General features: G+C 32.7%; 1 protein-coding gene and 1 long non-coding RNA gene across 7 annotated transcripts in view; one reads left to right on the top strand and one right to left on the bottom strand.

Annotated features, from left to right (window-relative positions):
- LOC142328852 (RNA-binding protein Raly) overlaps positions 1-24,616 on the top strand; it is a 938,200-nt gene that overhangs the window by 497,089 nt on the left and 416,495 nt on the right. The gene's annotated exons all lie outside the window — the stretch shown is intronic.
- Positions 1-24,616, bottom strand: part of LOC142328853 (uncharacterized) — a 343,892-nt gene that overhangs the window by 139,556 nt on the left and 179,720 nt on the right. The window contains exon 3 of the long non-coding RNA XR_012757372.1: positions 6,408-6,479. This is a non-coding gene — a long non-coding RNA (uncharacterized LOC142328853). The remainder of the gene's footprint in view (positions 1-6,407; positions 6,480-24,616) is intronic.

The following is a 24,616-nucleotide window of genomic DNA, read 5'->3' as shown; positions in this document are numbered from 1 at the left end:
GGTGAAGCAACTGCTTATTTAATATTAATTGAAAAGTATTATTTTTGGGACCCTCACATGAACATAAATACTCTGAGGCATACATGCCCGATCTTTTTATTAAATTCCTTTTACTGATTTCTTTTTCTTTTTTTTTATAAATTGCAAAACTTATCTTTTAGTTCATTACTCCTATTATATTGTCGGAAAATAGTCTCCCTAAATCGGAGTTGATCATCATTTCATTTATTTGTTTTTTGTTGCCAATCATTTTCAAATTTCTCACTCAATTTTTTTATTTTTTCCTTGGTCTTAAAGTTTTCTTCCTCTTCGTATTCATCTTTTTTTTTTTAGAAATATTTTTTCACGTTATCTTTCTTTTTCCTGTATGTTAGTTCTTTTTCATTTTTGATTATTCACCAAATAATCCAATAATAAAGACCGATTATTTTACACCGTAAGATCGAAATTACCGTTTGTAACCGGTATACAGACGTTCACTAAACGGGATAGTTTAACTTTTATTATAAGACACCAGAAATATGAATCTTCTTGTAAAAATAAATATAATTTTAAATTATGTGAAGATATAAATTCAGAGTATGTTATTTGTTCTAAGTTTTAAAATTATTTTTCCTATTCATTTTCCCAGAAGACAGATCGGTAATTACATGAACTTCAATCTTACAAAATGCATAACTTCACTGGAACTTTAATGTATTTATTTACTGAAAAGCTAGTATACAGTAAAGGATCGGCTTTCATTTAAAAAAATTTTTTTTACTATTATCTCGTTCGTTTTTATAACACAAATATAATAACAAAGATTTGTCCACTTTTTCAGGCAAAATATGAAGACAATTAAAATTTCATTAATTTCATATTGTAGAAATCTTTTAAATGTTTACAAGAGGTTTGATTTAATTTTTGTAGAAACATTTCCTTTAAATTTATAATTAATGAAAATATTAAGGTTAATGATAAAAAGAAAAGGGACGTACTACGGTAACGCGTTGGCTATAGAGAAGTACGTGTAACTCAACGAAAGCTTTAGAAAACGAACATCTTGTTTTCTAAATTTAAAAGTTATTTTAAAATAGATTGAAAAAGAGAGAAAAAAGATTGCCAATTGAGTCGGAGTGTGAACAAAGCACGATTCATTAATAGGACCTGAAGAAACAGGTGTAGACGCCTTGAAAGTAATAAATAATCACAGCTTAGCGTGTCCTTTCCTGTTACTAAAATAATCTTGTCTGAAAGAAAAAATTTTTCTGATTTATAACAATTGTATCAACGATTTCTGATTCTCTTTTTTTTTAATAAAATCAAATATTATTTAAAGAACGTATGTGTTTTTTTCTTTTTAGATAGTCACTATAATAATAAATATAACAAGTTCCAACAAAAATTGTTTATTGCTATTAGCGTAGTAATTTATGCGATGTCCTTTATCGAAAGGGTGATAAATTTAGAGAAAAATTTACTTAAAATTTTTTAAGCATAAACTACATTCAAAAACCCTTCTTAAATTTATTCCCCACCACAAAAAAATTTATATTCTGTTTTTAAGATTTTTAAGCTTAGGCACTTACATATTCTGGGCCCAAAATAAGAAGCAATTTTTTCATTACTTTCATAACAATTGTACTTTATTGTTTTAATATTTTTAAATTATTTTTTTTTTTACGAATAAGTTGTTTATAAAGTTTTTATAAATATCCCCCAGGAAGGAAGCTCATTCGAAATTTGGGGATTTTGGCCCTTAAATCTTATTTCGGTGGTCATGAGTTCATCGGCTTAGCTGGAATAGTCGTGCATTACTTGGCCAGCTTTTTATTTTCTTAGTATAGTAATAAATAAAGAAAAAAAAATTTAACCCTGAAAATCAATTAAATAGAAATCTATTAAAATAAGAGTTCACCAAAGGAAACATTTAAAAAACAAAATCGATGAATAAATATTAACGTTTATTTTACCTTCATTCATTAATTTCAAACAAATAGTAAATACAGAATCTGTAATTAATTTATTAATATCATTTTATATAACCGACATTATAAATGCGATTCAACATTTTTAAATTACACGAATAATGTGTAATTAAAACAATTACGATAAAAATTGAGATGAGTAAAAGCTCAGAATATACGCAATACCGAATATGAAATGTAAAATATGGATTCAAATCTACGAGTTCGAGTATGTTTATTAATGAGATTCATTAATCACAAAATGTGAGATAAAAATAATGTACATCGAATAATGTTCAGAGAAGAGAGAGAAAAAAAATATGACAGTTTTGAAATATCGGTTTGATCGATAGAGCTATTGAATAACACTAGTAATAGTAATACAATACGTACACTTTTAGTATAGTCGTGCACTAACAACACTAAATATTTTATGACTTGTGTCGCCTTTAATTTTGATTGAACAATAACATTACAATCTAATATATAATAAATCATTATCCCATAATGATAATGTAATTTATAAATGAATCAATAATTAATTAATTACCTAACTTTTACTAATTCATCGATGAAATTAAGGAATTTATATTTATAAATTATATTCAGTTTTCAACGTCAAATTTCTATTAGTTTAAACGCAGCTACTTAAAATTACGTAATACAACTTACAGGATTATGAAATTATCATTGTCAGGGATTTCCCACGACAAGCTTCAAGCTTTGAGCTTTTCGATAAGACTTATTAAAAAAAAAAAACTGATAAAAATTATTATTTTTTTTAATAAATAACTTCAAATATTCTAGAAATAGATGAAAATAATATTTTCGATAACCAAGTTTTTAATTATTTATTACCGGAAATTTCTAAATTGTTATTTTTTTATTATAAAATTACCTCGATTTAAAAAAAAAAAATTATATTTTAATTAATATTTATCAACTTTTTGATACCACTTATTACTGCCGCTGTGTTCAGTCACGTTCCAATGGTATAAGTAAAGTAATTTCGACTTCTACCGTTAAATTATATTTTCTGTGTGTATGGACGCAGACGCACATCACGATAGTGTTAAATAAAATTATAATATTTATTAGGCTTTATTTATATTAATGAATTAATTAATTGACGTTTTAATTTTAGTATATAATAATAAAATATCAGTTTTTCTTCTGCTTAATAACGGCTATTTTTGTACAAATAATGAATTTTACCTTTTGCCAGGTCATTTTGTAATAATAGCAATCGTTTTGAGTAGTCGATGTACTTTAAAAAAACGCACGATGAAATTATTTAAAAAAAACTTATATACAAGTAAATAATCATAAATTTCTTTCATCAATTGTTTGGTTTAAGTAAGGATATTATGACGAACAGAGACGCGCGAGTCATAAAATTACGGGTTAAAAGTTTAAAATAGGCGCGTAGTTATAAGCATTACGTAATTTGTAGGCGTTCTATAACTAATAAAAATAAATATTCTCCGATCTTTGCACTGGAAACTGCAAAAGATGTCAAGCGAACGCGTAAAACCTCTTGGCAGTCAAATGCGTTTCAGGAGAGAAAGTTCAGGAGATATTGGATTCTTAGTGGAAAACAGATGAGTAAATGGAAGATGCCGATGAAATTATAGTTATAAATATAGGGATGGAAGATGAGACGTCAGGTAGTGAAGATGAATCGGAAATCAATTCCGGTGGAAGTGAAACAGAGTCAAACTCAGAAATCGAGGGTTGTTAGCCTGTCGCAGAAGACAGTTTTAGGGAAACCGCAAACGAAACCGGTTAAGGACTGTTTTAAGGTAGTATCGATCGTTTAATTATTTAGTAAATTCGTATAAAAATATTTTTATTTTTTATTCCGCAGCTATATCCGACTTATTGCGATTCCGTAGCCCTATACCTCCAAACTATCATCAGATTTGAGTATAATTCTGTGCACTATGATGACTTAAATCGTTAATTGCGGGTTAAATTTATTTCACTTATGAATACAGTAATGTAAATTAATTTATTAATCGTGCTATTACCGTAAACAGAAAGAAATTACAGGTTCCAGTAACATATTTTAAAGGACAATATTTATTGTTTAAAATGGATCGACAAGCCTGACACTTGGTTCAGTAGGACTAAGCCCAGACTGTACGGTTGTGTTGCATGTCCATCTCTACCTGAAACCTAACATAGCAACAGTACTGCGGTCCTTCACGAACGTGAGCTTTGTCGACTTATAATTAAGTACTTGATAACGTTTTAAGTATTAGGTATCTAAGGATGTAAGTATACATTTTATTGTATTTTTTATTATTTGAATTCTGTCTTAGTGGGTCACAATATTGTACAATTTACAAAAACAAATCAAATTAAAAAAAATTATTTTATTTTTAAACGGGGTAATAACAGGGTAAAAAAATATAATTAAATAACTAGGGTAGTAGAATCAATACGTCACAAATATCATTAATAAATATTAAAAGGTATATTATATAATATTAACACAAACACCTAATTACTTACGAAAATTGGAAATTTATAATAAAAATTGCTTCTCTTTAAAAGAGAACAATAGTTTAGGTAGGGGACTGTCTTACAACACAATTGAACGGAGAAGAAAACTTTTTAAAAGGAAAAAAAATGATTATATCTGTGAACATATAAATAGATGTAATTAAAATAGTATTTTTTATTGTTATTAACATCATACTGTTAACCTTAAAATATAATCGCTGTAGTTTTCTGAAATGTCAACTGAAAAACGATTTATCCAGTAACCGTGATAAAAACGTGTGAATATATTCAGGAATATTATCTAAAGTTATTTGTAGATATATCTTACTTTCTGTCTACAACAGGCCGTGGTTTATTCCAAGACTGTACACTTGATAATGCGACAAAAATAAAAATATATATTATTTAAAATAATGTTATTTAGTTAAAAAAAAAATTTCGAAAAATTAAGTAATTTAAAATAATATCATATATATATATATATATATATATATATATATATATATATATATATGATATATATATATGATTCTTTGGACACTCGATTTTGGCTTACTAAAGAAACTTTTCTCTCCGAATCGGATTTACCTGGAGGTTGCAGCAATGAAGCGCACACTGTTTTCTCTTTTCCTTCCTCATTAGTATTTTTTGACTACACTGCCGGTTCCAACAACAACACCTGCGCTTATAAATTGACATTTTGGTCGGTGGAATAACATCAGGATATTCAGCTCTGAAATATCATATGCGCTATGATAGATTGTCAAATGCGATAATTAAATGCTTACACAGGAAAGTGAAGCGAGGTTACGACTAATTATATCGACTTGCTTTATTCAGTCTGAACAGCTGTTTAACAATACATCATCTGGTTTTAATTATTTTTACCAGCTATTTTGTAATATATAAAACACGTACTTTATCTGAAATCGATGTGTTTATTTGAAATCCGCCATTTTATTTCTGTACATCCTAGACGGTTGAAATTTTCACCGAAAAGTTTTAGAACCTTCGTTTAAAGGTCTGTAAAGTTTCAATAGAATTGGTGAGGGAACAGCCGAGCAATATTAAATCAAAAGCTTTACCTCTTCGTGGGACGCACGGTATATAACAAACAAGAATGAAGTTTTTAAAATAGAATTATAAAAATTCCAGCAAAGTGGTATTTTATCCGACCTCCAAAATAAATTTATTTTTTTCGTAACGTAAATATAAATATTAGAATCGATTACGAACTTATTTTTTTGTCATAATGACGAACTTAAGGAATTTATTAAGGCGGTGTAGTTCAAATTTAAACGGACATCTATTTTTCATTTCTGTAGTTCTACAGTAGTATATTATTACTCCACTAAAACAATTTTACTTGACGGAAATAATTTACGGAGAGAACCACTAAATATAAAAAGATTAATATATATAATAGTGAGACTATTAATTATTATTTTTGCATGTTTTACCTCCACAAGGCTGTTTTGCCGCAAGTGACTTTTTTAACTTAATGTTAATGATTTTCTTCTTTTTTTGAATTTCATATCCGTACAGTAAACTACAATAGTATTATTATTAAAAGCAGACTAATTGCATTATTTAAATATTAGTGTTAAGATTGATTCGACAGCTTATAGAAATCAAAAAGGTTTTAAAGAAGATAGAATAAAGAATAAGGAATGGATCGACGATCGAGTCCAAGAAACTGATTGTTGTAATTGACGAGCAGTTAGAAAAATTAAAATTTTACATAACGGAAACTACATTTGAAATTTGATAAGAACCAATCCGTGTAATAAGAGATTAATGTCAGTCATCGATCGGTAGAGTCACTTCGACCAGAATCTCTCTTTTAAAATTTTTAAATTAGGCTTGTAAACTTAAATATTAATCGATTAGTATGAAAGATGTAACTAATAAAAATTACCATTATTCGTATGAATTTCGAATTATACTCACCTTTTCTAGGATCAAATATAAAATATTGTAAAAAAATGATGGGATTGATTTTTTGCTATAGAAGACCGTTCCCTGAAACAAAAAGATGAAAAGAATAGTAAAATCGATAAAATATAAATGTAGATCAAAATAGAAATTATTAGATTAGTTGCACGTTTTCATTTTGTTACATTAGTAATTATTCTAAAAGAAATTAATTCGGATATAACAATAAATCCCATCAAATTTATATATTTTATGCAAAGGAATCGGTTTCTGTGGAAACGAAATTCCAGCGTTCATTGTTTTTGTCATTATTTTAAACACAAGAAAATCTCCAATCGGTAACTTAATATGTTACTTTTAGTATATAGAAATTACCCCTGATTTAAATAGAAAAAACATATCGTGCCAAAAATTTATTTCTTAATCATATTTAGTTGAAGACATAAATCTCTCTTTTGAAAAATAAAAATTTTGTTTTTTTGGTTAAGAAAAATGTCTTTAATTATTAAGACTTTACGTCTTTCATAATGTGTTTATGTCTTTATTTTGTCTTTTTGGTATGCAAATATTTCTTTATACGGCTAAAGGGTGAAAATGTAGTTAATACTAAAACAATAATTTTTCTACGGTTTCATATTTTTACAGCGATAGGCAGATACAGCTTGTATCTATTGTATAATCCATCTTTGTCAAACGGAAAAACGTTTGACTTAATTACAATATAAATGAGTTTTTAATTCATAATTTTCTGTAACCTGATGATGTAAGTCAACCTAATACGCTTGAGATATATTTATTTTAATGTATATTTTGGTAAGAGATTTGCTTTTATCATCGTCTTAAAATTTTTTGTTATAAAATCGCAAATTTTTTTAAAGAAATTTTTCATAAAATCGGTAAATCCATTATTAAGAAACAGGATCAAGTAATTTAATTGCTATTTAACCTTCCGCTGGAAAGTTAAAAAAGACAACCGTGTTGGTAAAAAGAAAAAATTAAATAATAGAAATTTATTAAAACTACGTGTACATATTATTTTATAATGAAACAATGAAAGGAAACATACAAAATCTTTTACTATTTACAAAAACCAGTTTCTATAAAATACTACTCTATACAAATCTTTCTCCGACAGTCTAGACGTTGGATTTACACATTTTGTGCAAAGTGTTTTTAATTTTCCGGTCAAACGCAACACCTTGATTGCTTCTGTAATTTAGCTGGGAAACGCTGTTTTTCATCTTCATTTAACGGCCGCTTTAGTCCAAGAAAATTAGAAATATCTTCGTTAAGTCGACGAGGCAAATTTGTTTCAAGACGTCGTTGAATGTATGGTTTGAAGAACTGCTTTGCCAGATATTTCAAAAATACTTTTCTTTTAATCTTTGTTTCATTATTAACAATTCTATAAAGGATCGGGCCATTAATTCCAGCTCGATGAAGAATTCCGAAAACGGGGCCAGCGACGGGTACATCTGTAAACGCTATTTGCGTGAAAAGTTTTATTAAAGGCATCTACTTATCTTTTGTCGAATTTTAGAACTCGATAATCTACGGTTTCTGTGTATTTTCATTTATATCTTTCTGAGTATGCGTTGTAGAAATTAAAATAATCGATTTATTCCTTTTTTGAGTAAATGAAACCGTAGTTGTTTTACCGTAGAAATCAAACTGAGACGATGGGACGCTTTCCGTTTTGTTTGGAAAGAAGCACGGTGGAGTATCTGCTTTGTTTTTGCGCAAAGATCCAACAAACGTTAAGCCGCCGTAATCATTTCGTATTTAATTTGCTAAGAATACTATGTCGTAAACCATTTGTTACAAGTGATATTTCGGTTACTCCCACGTACTGATCCCGAGAGAATTTTTACATAGTATGTAGGAACGCTATCTTTAGTTTTTTCGTTGCTCCTCCTCCGCATCGATCATATAAAATGTATCGGCATTGTACATCGTAATAATTTTAATCCGTTTTTTTTATTTTTTTGAAGAGATGGAGAATTCAATTTCCGGACGCTTAAGCATTGTCGGGCTCGCTAACAGGTGCCGCAAGATATGCGTATGTAAACCTGCGCACTACCGACTAAATCGCCACCCCTGACTACCGCCCTTCCTGGGACCTCGCATACCGGATAGTTCTGTTCGTCGTCGAGACCGTACTTATGAAGGTATGCTCTGTATTCCCCATGGCCCGCCATAAACTGGATAAGGCAGTAATCCAGGGATCGCAATTTAAGACGTTACAAGTTTGTACTCGGAAGAGCGTGCCTGCATTTTTTCAGTATTCAAATGGTCATCTTTTTCTCTTCCTGCCACGTATAGTCCTAAGATGGCTTTTATTTCGATATCATCTGTTTTATGTACAAGTCTTCGGCTACCATGATTGGCACGTCTTACCTCTATTTCGTTATTTGTAAACTGTACTACGATATCGTCCGGACGAGCTCTACAGCGAAGGCAATAAGCTCAGTTATTTAATCACCGATGCAAATGTCTAGCGAGACATTTGCATCGGTGGCATCCCAACGAGGCCAAGGCTTATTACTATGAGATGTAAAAAGTCAGAGGGCGATAGACGACCCCCGTTAAAGCCCAACAGGGCAAGGAACGGGGGGGGAAGGTTTGGCGACCGGAAGGTCACTAGGCGGTGCCTTTCCCTACTGGGTTGGGATGTACTACAATATCAATTAAATTTTTATCAGTAAGTGAGTTTAGAGCATCAATTTCAGAAGTAATATTTGCATACTGTATAGTGTTTGAAATTTTCACTACATTATATAATTGTGCTCTACTTGGTTGAGGCGATGTAAGTGAATATTTACGACCGGTTTTATCTTTTAGATTGAATTATTACCTCATCGTCTGACGAATGAGTTTCTATTTCATCTTGACAGTAATTCAATACCTTAACACTATCTTCCTCTTCAGATGACGATCGGTCTTTAGAAACATATCTTCTTCATCGCTTAACACATTTGTAACAAAATTTGAAAAACTTCCATCGATAAATCCCATTTTTTAAGAGACACATGGTGACAAAATTCACTGACGTAAACGGTAAGAGGGGTGATGTTTCGCCCTAGCTCAGTAATACCAACAAAAGTACGTACACGCAACTAGTATCAAGGAGACTAACTTAAGAGTGAATGACTTAAAAATAGAATACGTAGAACGACAGACATACAAACAAGCAATAATACCGACAAAAGAATGGGATATATCCCTCACCAGTGGAACACCGTCAGTAATGAAACATCCCTTTACAGGCGGAAGGTTAAAAATTAAAATATGCGGTAGATATTTACGCCCACTCTAAATTTTTATACGCAATAAAATCGAGTTACAGTAAAACGTGGATTTAGCGAGATCCTGTTTTCAACGGTACATATTCCGGTAACCTGAATTCCACATCTGGCTAATACGTAAATGAAAAAGGAAATCTCTCATAAAATCGTTTAAAATTTATTGGCATTTAATAGGTCAACACATGAAAACGTTTTATTTTATCGTTGATTTTATCTCTAACAAAATACACATTATACAAAAAATTATTTAATTTACATAAAAATTACTTTGTAATTTTCTTCATATCGTGTAAATGTTTTTTTACCTTATTTTATTTCATTTATGATTGGATAAAATTACAGCAGAAGCTACAATAGTACAGCATTATTTTCCTGTAGAAGATTTTCATAATTTTATTTTTAAATTTAATCCATCTTTGTTATAATATCTTCCAACTTTAGGGATCAATGGCGACGGGAACATCCTTGTCGGACTCCCCTAATGGGAGTCCGACAAGGATGTTCCCTATCTCCGTTACTTTTTAATCTTTACATGGAACTAGCAGTTAATGATGTTAAAGAACGATTTAGATTCGGAGTAACAGTACAAGGTGAAAAGATAAAGATGCTACGATTTCCTGATGGTATAGTAATTCTAGCCGAGAGTAAAAAGGATTTAGAAGAAAAAATGAACGGCATAGATGAAGTCCTACGCAAGAACTATCGCATGAAAATAAACAAGAACAAAACAAAACAAAAGTAATGAAATGTAGTAGAAATAACAAAGATGGACCGCTGAATGTGAAAATAGGAGGAGAAAAGTTTATGGAGGTAGAAGAATTTTGTTATTTGGGAGGTATAATTACTAAAGATGGACGAAGCAGGAGCGATATAAAATGCCGAATAGCACAAGCGAAACGAGCCTTCAGTAAGAAATATAATTTGTTTACATCAAAAATTAATTTAAATGTCAGGAAAAGATTTTTGAAAGTGTATGTTTGGAGCGTCGCTTTATATGGAAGTGAAACTTGGACGATCGGAGTATCTGAGAAGAAAAGATTAGAAGCTTTTTAAATGTGGTGCTATAGGAGAATGTTAAAAATCAGATGGGTGAATAAAGTAACAAATGAAGAGGTATTGCGACAAATAGATGAAGAAAGAAGCATTAGGAATAATATAGTTAAAAGAAGAGACAGACTTATAGGCCACATACTAAGGCATCCTGGAATAGTAGCTTTAATATTGGAAGGACAGGTAGAAGGAAAAAATTTTGTAGTCAGGCCACGTTTGGAATATGTAAAACAAATTGTTAGGGATGTAGGATGTAGAAGGTATACTGAAATGAAACGACTAGCACTAGATAGGGAATCTTGGAGAACTGCATCAAACCAGTCAAATGACTGAAGACAAAAAAAAAACAGTAAACTCTGCAGAAGCAGTATATGTCCAAAAAAAAGTTAAATATATAAGGAAAAACAAAAAATATAATAAAAAATTGGCAAATAAAACAGTGATTATGAAATAATATAAAAGAGCAATTCTAACCGGTATGTAAGAATATGATTAAAAATTATTTTCAAAATTTACAAATACGATTAAATATAGCCATTTTAAAGTGGATAACAGTTACATTAAAAAAAAAAACAAAAAAACTGTTTTTAATCTAATCAATTAAAATATTACTATTATAATAATCGGCTAGTTCTGTTTACATACAATTAGTACTTTTTTATTATTTTTAATGCTTTGTTTTTTACTTATTTACAAGTGTTTAGTTTAGAAATTATTTTCATATATATATATTTTTTTTTCGAAGTGTCTACTGATGATGCCGTTTTAACAATTGAAGTAAAATAATATTATTAACAGTTTGTGATTTTGTTTTTCAGTTTATTTCAATAACCGTTAACCGTTTAAAACAACTCTTATTTTTATTATTATTATTTTTTTTTTTTTTTTTTTTTTTTTTAGTTATAAAAAACACATTGTACTAAATTGAACATACCTTTGTGAACAATAAAATTAAATTTAGAGAGAACATTGTAATTTAAAAATCAGACAACAAAATTGTAAAACTTTCCTGGGATCGGTTATTTATTCTTATATGATAGAAAAATAATGGTACGTAAAAAAAGTTAGCTAACATTTATTTTTTGAGATGAGAGTAAGTTATAATATTTTTTTTTTTGTAAAACTATCATTATACGTTAAAAGAAATTTAAAAAAAGTTTAAAAATTCAAAAAATTGATATAATTTAACGTTTTTGTTCTCTCACCACCAATTCACCTTCCAATAAAAAAACTCCACCAAAAAATGTACGACCAAGTAGTTACACAAAATTTATTTTTTTATGGGGGAGCGGTGAATTATGATGAAATTTAACTATAATATTATTATTAAAAGTTTTTTGTTTAAACTTTTAATGGTATTAAAAATTAAAATAAATCCAAAAAGTTTTAAAAATCAACAAAAAAAATCGATATTTTATATTGCCCCCGTAGCATTTCTTTTTGTCTCATATGCACTACAACTACGCCTAAGAAGACATGAAAACAAAACCCTTTAAAAAATATGCAATAAATAGAAAGATAACTTTTATCGATTTTTGATGAAGAGGGGCAAATTTTAAAAACAATGTAAAGATAAGCATTCACATATGTACTCGGCTTAATATAAAGCGGGCTTATGTTAGAAAACGTTTGAGAAAATTGAACCCGAAAAACTTTCTACCAACCCCTAAAGATATTGTACCCAAAATTTTACCTACAAATTGCCCCGTATACACGAGCATATGTAAAAAATTTCATCAAAATAAGTCCATCCGGTCCTGAGTTATTAAGATTCAAAACCAAAACATGTAAACACGTACGAACATTATCACCGCTTTTTTTTTATTTTGGGGTCTCTGCGTCATGAAACCTCGAGAAATGAAAAAAACTCATACCCAATTTTCTGATTAATTAGTGTACCCTCCTTCTTGCGGCGTAGCTCTAGAGGTACGACGCCAGAAGAGTAAAATAAAATTCAGTCGATAAAAAACAAAAATAGTTGATCGTAATACGTTTTACGGTTGTTCAGTTATACGTAAGCGAACCTTTTTTTTAACCTTATTTCAAACTTTGTTACATTTTATTATTTTATTACAAGGTTTATTAATTATAATGATATTGGTAGCGGTATGAAAATTAGTTATTTTTAGAATAACGTACGACGTAAAAGTTAGTTGTAGAATAACGAAGGATGTAATCCGGTACTTAACGGAAACCCATCGATTAACACAGTTCATTCAAATATATTCGGTTTCATGAAATTCCGAAGACCAAGGTTTTACCGCGTTATTTAATAATTATACCGATCTTTTTTGTTATTTTCCTCGGCCAAAAGTATCATAATTTACGCTGCACAATTACAATTACAAATGTCTACTTCTATGTAATAAAATACTCACTGATAATCGTGTAACATACAGAATGTAAAACTATAAATATCTTAACGATAACAAATTATTCCTGTATAATCGTGATGGAATTAACATCGATTGGTTAATGGATAGAGGTTAAATAGATAATGGAGGAATCACGTGGTGCGGTGACACGGTCTGTCGAAGCGGGGATATTTAGAATGAGGGGGTTGGGGGGTAGTAGGATATGTTAAACATCGATACGACCGTTTGAGTTGATGCGTCCTTGTTACGGTACCTATGTAGAGCATTAATCTCAGTCAGATGTTGCATTGTGAACCGGTCTTTGGTCATTAATACACAACCGAACAGCAGCAATCCCCGTGTTACATTGTGTTTTGGTGCGCAGATTAAAAAAAAAATTCCTATTCACATCTGTTGCACGGTGACTTTCCAATTTTCTCTTTTGTCTTTCTACTGTTTTCTACCTCGCTTAATTGTTCTTTCATTTCCAACATCTGTTGTATTACTTGTACCTCTCACTACGCCGTCTTATTTATAGCGATGTTATTTCTTTAACTTTGTTTATCTTTATTCTAAAACAAATTAATTTAAAAAAAGAACAGTTTTTTTGTGTAAAGGTAGTATATTTTATTTATTTAATGATTACCGAATTCACAAATAAAAACACCAATTTACGACTAAATAACGCGATAGGACTAATTAAAAATCAAGCTGTACCGTAAATCGACTCGTAGCAACCCATTATTCTTTCACTAAGTTATCTAGAGAAAAAATATTGGAATTTCACAGAAATGAAATGGATAAAACAAATTTTAATATTTCAGTTACGCGATAAACAATTTAATAAGCAGTTATTTATTTAAGAAAAAAAAAATTCTAATTAGTTGAAAATCAAATAGCTGTTGATGTATAAAAACATATCTGCCTTGTTCTCATGTAACTTTAATAATTGACTAAGCTGCTCGTATTATACGTAGGTTATACATCAGAATTAACTGCAGTTGTTCTATAAGATAGGTAGGTGTAAGATTACGGTAAACATGCCGCACTTTTTTCAAACATACGAAAATCTTATTTGTTTCTACCGTAACGTATTAGAAATATTTAAATTTCTATTTAAATTCTTAATTATTTTTAAGAACTTTTACAACAGTGAATACAGGGTAAATATAGAAAGTGGATACAATTTGAGAGCAATGAGCTTTATCACAGATAGATATAATAATACTTACGGTAAACGATTAAAGAAGTACGTTGTTCCTGCATTACTTAATTCTTTACCGAATCACCTCAATAATGTAAAAATAAAAAAAAATGATTTAAAAAAACTTCTCATTGAGTGGGCATTAATTATAACATAATAGGTACTAACAGGATTCATGTTGGATTTATACTGGCAGTCCAGACAATTATAACATGATTATAGTTATTATTTTAATGTTGATAATTATTGTAAATCAATAAATAATGTATTGTTGAATGGTTAAAGCTTAGTTATTTATTTTCTTTGTGTAATTGTTGCAACAAGATATTAATTATGTAATTCGTTGTTGTAATTAAGTATAGTTTTGTTTCTTGAATATAATTTTAGTTACTAAATCTAATACATTACAATTATTAAAGAAATAATTTGTTCATTAGTTTTTAAATATTTAGTCTAATTTTGTAAAATTAATTTTATAATTGTACTACTATTATAAGTATTATAAAACTAATAATATCTTTAGTTGTTACATAAAATTGGTTATTACATTAACCACTTAATAATGTAATAATACTCTTTAGTATATCTGTCGACAGACTTAGGTCTGACGGATGACCATGTAAGTTTTAAATTGTAAATAAAATAAATAAATAAATAAATAAAAATGAAGATGTTATTGACCGGTTTTCACCGTTCTGAATGTCAGCTTATGCATTAATATACCTGTTCGAGAGTTATCTGAGTAAATTTGACGTCTTATTGTAAAAAAAGCAGCATTCCTGTTAACGAATTTTTGGACTCTATCAGGTAACGCGAAAAGCTTTCCCCTGCAAATATATTTATTATATAGCGCTGTGATTTCATACGTAACCGCGTATGTCAGTCACCATGAATCTACAAATGAAAGCACAATGCGTAAAGCGGTTTACTGAAACAAAATTTCGACGCAACTTTAGAAGTCTGTATAACTTAGAGCCGCCCTCTAGAACAAATATTCGTTCACGGTACGATAAGTTAAATCCGGGAGTGTTAAACATAAGAAGAGTGCAGGCAGGCCTAGAACATCATATGAAAACATCTGATGAGGACACCGCATTACTTCCTTGTACGCCAATTATACATATTTTTTTCTGCACTTCATTTCCTCCAATTCTTTAATAAAAAGGACACTTACACAATCGCATTATTTTGATGTCCGTATCAGAATTATATATTAGTTTAAGTATTATTATTTTGCTTCACGTCGTTCAGTAGTTTTGTGGTTTAAGTAAGAACGTGTTGGATTCGTAACCATGTACACCTCGGTTCTAATCCGATTTCATACACGTATATTTTTTAAAACTTTTTTTAATTTAAATATATTGATTTATTAATGATTTTTAAACTCGGTAAAAATTTTTGGATTAAAATGAAAAGTACATAAAATTTTATTTCACTAATAATTTCTGGTTTTTTTTTTTTTTTATTATTGAATTATTTACTGTATTTTTTACAATCAGACGTTAATAATTATTTATATTTCAATATATTTAAATTAAAAAAGTTTATATGAAGTCGGATTCGAACCGATGTGCCTTCCCCTTGTTAGATCCAAATATTCCATCAATTAAAATTTCGTTTGGCTATAACTCTGGAACCGATGAAAATAAGTACCGCTAATGATATATCGTTGAAAAGCTTATTACGTAGTGAGAGCTTATTACTGCAGTAAAGAAAAAATAATAAATCCAATTTTTTTGGATTTTCGGCTTTTTTGGACACTTTTGGTTCAGTCCTAGTCGATTGCAATCAAAAGGATAGGTGTACAACTAAATATTACAACAGTCCTAAACCCAAAATTTCAATATTCTACGGTAATCGTTTTTGAGTTATGCGAGATACATACGTACTTACGTACGTACAGACGTCACGCCGAAACTAGTAAAAATGGATTCAGGGATGGTGAAAATTGATATTTCCGTTGAAATCTACAAACCGAAATTTTTTGCGATCACAGTTCTTTCTTTATTCGTACAAGGAAGTGAAAATGGAGATCATTTGTCAATATTTTGTTCGCAGCCCTGGGAAGTCAACTCGGAGTGCAGCGCGCGAGTTAATTCTTCAGCGATCTACAGTTCACGCTGTTTTGAAGAAACGATTAAAATTTCGTCCTTGTATTGCAGCACACTACACCACAAGACCACACTGCTAGGAAGGAATTTGCTGCGGAAATGATTGTTACCTTAAAAAAGTTATATTCTCATATCTGGAAAAGTGAACGCTCGGGATCAGAGAACCCACATGTTAAGGCTGTGTAATCAGCCGAGTAAGGGTTCATAAGTACCTAGGTGTTTTGTTTGATGATAAGTTGCTTTTTAGCAACCACATTAAACAAGTTGCGGTGGACGCTGTCTCTGTGATGCACAAACTTAGAAGGATTGCTCGGAAAGACTACGGGCTTTCTGGTCGCAAAATGTACTTAGTGTACCGAGGTGTCTTCGAGAGTATGATCGCATACGCGGCGCCAGTTTGGGCGCATAGGTTGGATAGAAATAGAGCACTGCTTCTAAATTTAAGGAGTGCCCAGCGCAGAGCTTCAATTGTATGCACTGGTGTTTTTAAAACAACCTCCTATGAGGCTACTACCGTATTGGGAAAGGCTCTCCCAATCGATTTAGTGGTGAAAGTTCGAGCAGCCATGTGGAAGTTGCGAAGAGGTCGGGAAACCGAGGTATTTGGGATGCGGTTTCGGGCCGGGCTAGAACCGGAACGGAACGGTGATCACAATGCACCGGGTCTAAATTTCGAACAGTTGCCCAATTCCCGCCTGCGGAAGAGGCTTTGGGGCCTCGCGATTGAGGCATGGCAGCATGAATGGCACACCACGTCTAAGGAAAGATCTCTGTATAGATTTATACAGGATCTGGGGGGATGGTATGCCTCAAGTTCATTTTTAAGGGCGGCGGGTGCCCAAGTGCTCACCAACCACGTGAATTTGATGCAATATCTGTTCAGGTTTCGCCTAGCGGCTGATGAGTTGTGCGTCTGTGGGGAGGTCCAGTCGAACGAACACCTAATGTTCGACTGCCCTGCTCTTGGGGGGGCCAGAGACCGGGCCACCCTGGAACTTAGAGGTCAGGGGGAAAACTGGCCGCTCATAAACGGCGAGTCAATGTGGCGTGAGCCGCATTGTCGGACCGTGTGGGAGTTCCTCGATGAGGTTGCGATGTTCAACCGTCATAGGTAGTTTAAGTTTAAATTTATGGGGACTTATTGATTCCTGTGGCGTGTCGGTGGAAAACCTTCCTGGAAATAATGGCTGCCATCAGCCAATAAAGCTCCAAGCGCTGTTAAATGGTGGACAGACACTAGCTGGCAAACAGCGACCGAGGCGTGGCGGTTTAAATTGCCGTCTTTTATTTTGTAACTTTTATTGTTTTAATTGTAACAAGGAGTGCGCCTCCCCGATTTAGTTTTAATGTGACAAGTGAGCGGTAGGGACACGTAGGCGGGTGCTGTACGGCACCCAGCTTAACCGCTCACGCAAGATAGGAGCTCATTAGGAGCAATTAGGATAACGAGGTCGCAAATCTGTTTCGAGGCTCAGTAGCCGTTTATTGGCACAGTACATTTGGTCTATGCTCTAGGGCGACCGAATGGGGTGGTGGCGGGAGAAATGCCAGCTAACCAAAACCCACATGTTATACTCGACCGTATTACAGTTAGTTCAAAAATATTTTCGCGCGGACTTCTTCATGATCGTGAGATTCGACCTTTTTTCTTTACGGAAACGGCAGTTAACGCGAATATCTATCTGGACTTGTTAAAAGGGTTTGTTTACCTTCAGCTTGAGTTACAATCCAAAATCATATTCCGACAAGATGGGAGCGCCCCCGCATTGGGGTTTATTAGTACGTGAATTCCTCATGACATTCCCAAATCGCTTGATTGGATATAATTTACCGATCGCTTGGCTATCTCATCGTCGAATATAAAGCCGTGTGATTTTATCCTGTGGGGTTTCATCGAGGATAATCAACACAAAACTCGGGTAGTGAATATTGATGACCTTAAGGACAGGATTGTTATCGCATTCGAACTCATAGATATGGATATGTTGCAACAAACGCGGCGTGAAATTGATTACCGTTTGGATATTTTGCGAATTAGTAATCGTGCACATATTGAATGTTTTTGATTACAGGTAAAAATCTTTATTTTATTGCTTCTTAATTTGCAAACACGTTTTTGTATCTTAATAAATGGATTATTTACTAAAGTTGTTCAGATAATTCTCGGACACCCGGTACTCGTAAACTACTCTTTCTACAGTTTGCAATATTACACTGAACTACATACTACATATATTCTTTACTTCATTACATAATATTTTTAAGTTGGTTAAATGACGAAAATTTCCATATTTTACACATTATACAACGTGTTATTTCCTGTTACAAGTAACAAAAATTAAAAATAAGAGACACGTTTTTTGTTATATATTCAAAACATATTTTTACAATCGAACTACATCACCGGATCCCTCATGTGATGCTTTAAGTCCTTAAGCGCCGCGTAATATAGTGCGTTAAATTTTTTATTTCTGTATGCGGCATCGTCTCGTTGGTTTAAATTAGCAGAAAAAATTGGTGTATCGGACGGTAATGTTGCCGAAATTGAAAAACTTAAATTTTTTTTCCTCTTTGAGCGGGTTATATAGCATCAGCTATTAAGATATCAACCGATATGTTAATGTCCACGGTATGCGGCAGCAGCGAGTGCCCGTAATTGTTTATTTTTCAGAATTATACTTCAAGTTCTCTCCTCTGTAATGTGATTTCTGAGACCTTCTCGTCTTCTGTTAGCTGCAGATTGCTTGGGCAGAATGTACTCTAGCGATTCATTCTCGCCGCAGTCCACGCAGATTGAGGAATCCTTTAAGCGTAATCGGCGGAGGTCCAATAACGATGCGACCGATACAAGCTCTAGTCGCAAACGTGGCAGTTGATTCTCGTTGAATTTCGCATAGATGTCGGCCTGTGTCCCCCTATTCTCTATACTGCTATTAAAAGAGACTATTTGTCTGACCGTACGGCTCTGTTTAAAGATGCGCACTTAGTTGTGGAAAAATCCGTCACCAGGGGAAGCCCGCAGGGCTCCGTTCTCGGTCCCCTGCTGTGGAACCTGGTGTTTGACGGATTTCTGGGATTGACTTTCCCAGAAGGAGTCACGGCCCAGGCTTTCGCCGATGACTGTCTCCTTTTAGTTCGTGGAGATTCACGACCGCAGCTAGAAACCAGAGCGCAGCCGGCCTTGTCAACCGCCGAAGGCTGGATGGACATGCAAAATTTAAAGATTTCTGTGCCCAAAACGAAGTTTATGCTTCTAAAGGGCGCAAACAAATTATCATGCCGTCGAAACCCCCACGTTAAGTATAAAGGCTGAGTAATCAGCCGAGTAAGGGTTCATAAGTACCTAGGTGTTTTGTTTGACGACAAGTTGCTTTTTAGTAACCATATTAAACAAGTTGCGTCGGACGCTGTCTCTGTGATGCACAAACTTAGAAGGATTGCTCGGAAAGATTACGGGCTCTCGGGCCGCCAAATGTACTTGGTGTATCGAGGCGTCTTCGAAAGTATGATCGCATACGCTGCGCCAGTTTGGGCGCATAGGTTGGATGTGAATAGAGCACTACTTCAAAATTTAAGGAGTGCCCAGCGCAGAGCCATGATAGTATGCACTGGTGTATTTAAAACAACCTCCTACGAGGCTACTACTGTATCGGGAAAGGCTCTCCCAATCGATTTAGTGGTGAAAATTCGGGCAGTCATGTGGAAGTTGCGATGAGGTCGGGAGGCCGGGGCATTTGGGATGCGGTTTCGAGCCGGGCCAGAACCGGAGCGGAACGGTGATCACAATGCACCGGAGAAAAATTTCGTCCAGTTGCCCATCTCCCGTCTGCGGAAAAGGCTACAAAGCCTCGCGATGGAGGCATAGCAGCTTGAATGGCACACCACGACTAAGGGTAGATCCTTGTATAGTTTTATACAGGATTTGGGGGGATGGTATGCCTCGAGTTCTTTTTTAATGGCGTCGGGTGCCCAGGTGCTCACCAACCATGTGAATCTAAACCAATATCTGTTTCGGTTTCGCCTGGTGGCTGATGAGTTGTGCGTCTGCGGGGAGGTCCAGTCAAATGTACATATGATGTACGACTGCGCTGCTCTTGGGGGGGGGGGGTGGCAGAGACCGAGCCACCCTGGAACTTAGAGGTCAGGGGGAAACCTGGCCGCTCACAAGCGGCGAGGCAGTGTGGCGAGAGCCGCACTGTCGGACCGTGTGGGAGTTCCTCGATGAGGTTGCTATGTTCAACCGTCATCGGTAACTTTAAGGGATTATTAAATGTAAATGCAATTGGACTCCTATAGCTCTGCTGCTGGAAACCAACCTTGGGAATAGGGCTGGCCATCAGCCAAATCAGCTCCAAGCGGTGTTAAATGGTGGACAGGTACTAGCTGGCATACAGCGACCGAGGCGTGGCAGCCAAAATTGCTGTCTTTTTATTGATAGATATATAGTTTTAAATTGTTGCAAGGGGTGCGCCTCCCCGATCTAGTTTTATGTTGGACAAGTGAGCGATTGGGACACTTAAGCGGGTGGTGTACGGCACCTTGCTTGATTCGCTCACGCATGTTAGGTAGCTCACTAGGAGCTTTTAGGATATTGGATCGCTAAACCGATTTGAGGCACAGTAGCCGTTCTTGGCACGGAACATTTGGTCTATGCTCTAGCGCGACCGAATGGGGTGGTGGTGGGATAAATGCCAGTTAACCAAATACCGCTATCAAAGTCTCTCTGAGTATGCCGGGCAGCTGCTCTCCTGTAACTGGTCATGGAGCGAGTGAGAAGGTGGACCCGGCGCGTATTTGACGCAGCTTTTGTAATTCTATCGGCAGGCTCGTCACCTTATACGCACGTTACAATGTGCAGGTATCCACCGAAAGACCTCTATTCAATATTATTTTTTTTAGTCGTGTCAAAATGTACTTAATATTTGCTATTCGAAAAGAGTAATCCCCAGGATCTTTCTTGTTAAGAGATTCTAGGGTCGATTTAAAGTCTGAAAAGATCGAAATATTCGCGACATTCAACAACAGGGATCCTGTTGAATACTTATGTTTTTTCTTGTAGTCTACCTGTAATAATATTAGTACTTTACCTCTAATCCTATTTTTTTCTATGTTCTCCAAATTTGTTTTCGTTTTATGCGCTTTATAAATTTTTGTCAAAATTACTTTTAAGGTTCTCGTTATCTGCAACCGTTTACATCCGTTGTGAATTTAGTAACTTCCTTTAGACCAGATCTAAATTAATAACGAAACCGAAGGAATCGTGTCGATTTAAGTAACGAAACCTATCCACAATTATTTTAAAAATGAAACCGACATAATTTCTGAAACTAAAATATTATTTTAAATAAAATTAAATCTGAGCTAAGGATAATCGACGTGGATTCTTTTAACCGAATCAAAGTGCCTGTACAATGCGGTGATAAAGGACAGAGGTAGATGTGTGAAGTCAATAATTTTAAAACCATCCTATTCTGGCCTTTTCCTTTTTTATTCTGAATTGTTTTACGGTTATATAAGTGCATATCTAATTTCTCTCAACACAAATAAATCTATAAATATTCTTTTAATCTCTGCACATCTGTCGTGCATATAAACAGGATTTTTCAGAATTCAAGTTGTAAAAAACCGGCTTGCCACCGGTTTATTTACGATCGATTGTCATGAAGGTTAATTGATCAGTCAAATTTGTATCGTTCCTTCATGACCGATCGATACAAATTTAACTGATAGATTTCAACATTTATCGAAACCATCATAATAAATATACTAATTTCTATTTTACAGATTATTACGAGTGAAATATTAAAAAAACCGGAAATTCTTAAAGAAATTGAAATTAAAAACTACATAAAATTGCAATTTTATAAAGTTAAAAGTGAAATTTAATTAACGATAGGGTAGAAAACCATGTTTTTCTTAGAAGTAATTTTTCGCACTGATATAATTCTTGGCCGTTGTGGATTTATGCTATTTAACGCTATAGTGATTAAAACTTACTAAAATAAACGATATAAAATTGAGAACAATTGTAAAAATCGCAATCATTTTTAAAGATAAAACATTAAAATTTAATTATTAACTTTTCGGGAATAACGGGCAATCGGTGACAAAAAAAATTCCAACACCAAATATATTTTGGGCATCGAATTAAGGTGAAATTTAAGTACGAAAAAACAAATAATCTGATCAAATTTTCACATTATTTGAATAGTTAAAACGGAAAAACTACCTGCTGTAGTAAAAGCTTTTATTTAATTATACTGCCTCCAAATAAGGGCAAAACTTGTTCGGAGGAATACGGGATGAAAATTTTCTAGCGTATAAAGAGTGCCATGTCTGATCGGGATTCGAACCCGAGATTTTCCGGATGCAAGCTGAAATACTAAAACTCTACCGTGGAGGTCGAAAAAGCTTTGTTTAGATATGTGCTAAAAATAATGGAAAAATAATAAAATTTAGGTTATAGCGAATTAGCTTACACTCATCGTTTAATATTTATCTAAGTAAAACTAGTCGAATGAACTTTAAAAGAACGACGCTAGAACTATTTTTCGAAAAAAAAATTATTAAAATAATTAAAAACTATATAACATTCAATTTTTAATTTAACTAATTTTTAACCGATTGTTTCATTTATAAGAATATCTAGTGATAATCGAATTCATTGAAATAACATAATTGTGGTAATTTATTGCAGAGAGATGAGATTTGTCGTATAATTTTGAGAGTAATAAATCAGATTGCGTGTTTATCCAAACACAGTACATCCTATTCGTGAATTATAATTCACCTGCAATCCAGATAGATGTACATATTCACTGCTACTGTACAGTTTCCTGGTTTTAAAAATCGATTTGTACTTCTACATATGTAATTAAAATGATTTCTTCGATTCCTATTTTCTAATAACGTAAATAATATGTAACAATTACAAGCGTTATTAAAACATAATGAAAGTGAGAAATAACATACATATTACATCTAATCTTATTATTTAATTAAAGAAAGCGCTATATAAAAATAATCTTGAGTGAATGCAATCTCAGGAATTTTAAACGAAAGTCGCTGCTAGTTAAAAGTATTATTAATCTTTTAAAAAAATTGTCACCATTATTCAGTAATAAAATTTTATCATTCAATACAATTCTACATGAAATTTTACCTTTTTATTTATCAATATTTACGAAAATAAAACATTAAAAAGCGATAAACCTTACAATAATGAAAAGTATCATCTTGATAGGAATTTAACATTTATTTAAAACGTTACGTTCGAAATAAATTTTACATAAAATTCATTTTTACTACTAGGGGTATAAAATGCGGTCCGGAATCGCAAAAACAAAATTGCCGGTAACATGTAGAAAATTGGTTATCGTTTTTTAATCGGAAGTTAATTTCCTCGTGATACCATCCTTTTTTTGTATCGTTTGACAGAACAATTCAGTATAAAACATTTATTTTATAACAAATTAAATGTGAATGCGACCCAAACGACAAAACAGAAAATTATCTACTTGGAGCGTGCGGTAAAATTCACCGGTAATGGAAGTTTCATTTAACAATTTTGAATAAAGTCCTGTTTTTTCTAAGTGCAACTTTGGTATAGGTAAGTTGTTAGCAACAGTAGCGATTAGTCGGAGAAGTATGTAGAAATGTTAAGGAAACGTTTCTATGAATATGTAGAGTTCTGAGCGCAGCGGAGAGGCTAAGGCGTGCTTTCTAAGACTGTACACTGTACAATCCCATTAAAGCAACAAACTTTTATTGATATCAAAACATATAGTATTCATAAAATTAATTTTAATAAACTGACGGTTAATCGACCTAAAAATTTTACGGGCCTGCAAAAAAGAGGTCACACTCAAACATTCGAATTCTGGTGAGTTTTAAGCAAACGTCTGAACAAAAGAAATGTTGGACAAATGGAAATCCCATGGATTTTTATTTGTGGGTTTAAAGGAGAAAAAACAATGTCAAAGAAATTATTTATTTCAACAAATTATTAACGATGTAGAAATATTCTTATTTTCTCGACAAATAAATTATTTAAAATTTAAATAAAAACTAACATTAAATAGTATACTTATAAATAAATAAATAATTGTGTGTATGTGTGTGTGTGTTAGTGCGTGAATAGATATATATATATATATATATATATATATATATATATATATACGAGGGTAAGTCAATTATT

Source organism: Lycorma delicatula, chromosome 8, assembly GCF_047948215.1.
Source record: "Lycorma delicatula isolate Av1 chromosome 8, ASM4794821v1, whole genome shotgun sequence".
NCBI classification, from domain to species: domain Eukaryota; kingdom Metazoa; phylum Arthropoda; class Insecta; order Hemiptera; family Fulgoridae; genus Lycorma; species Lycorma delicatula.
Note: the sequence above shows the minus strand (reverse complement) of the source record. Positions and strands in the feature narration are given on the sequence as shown.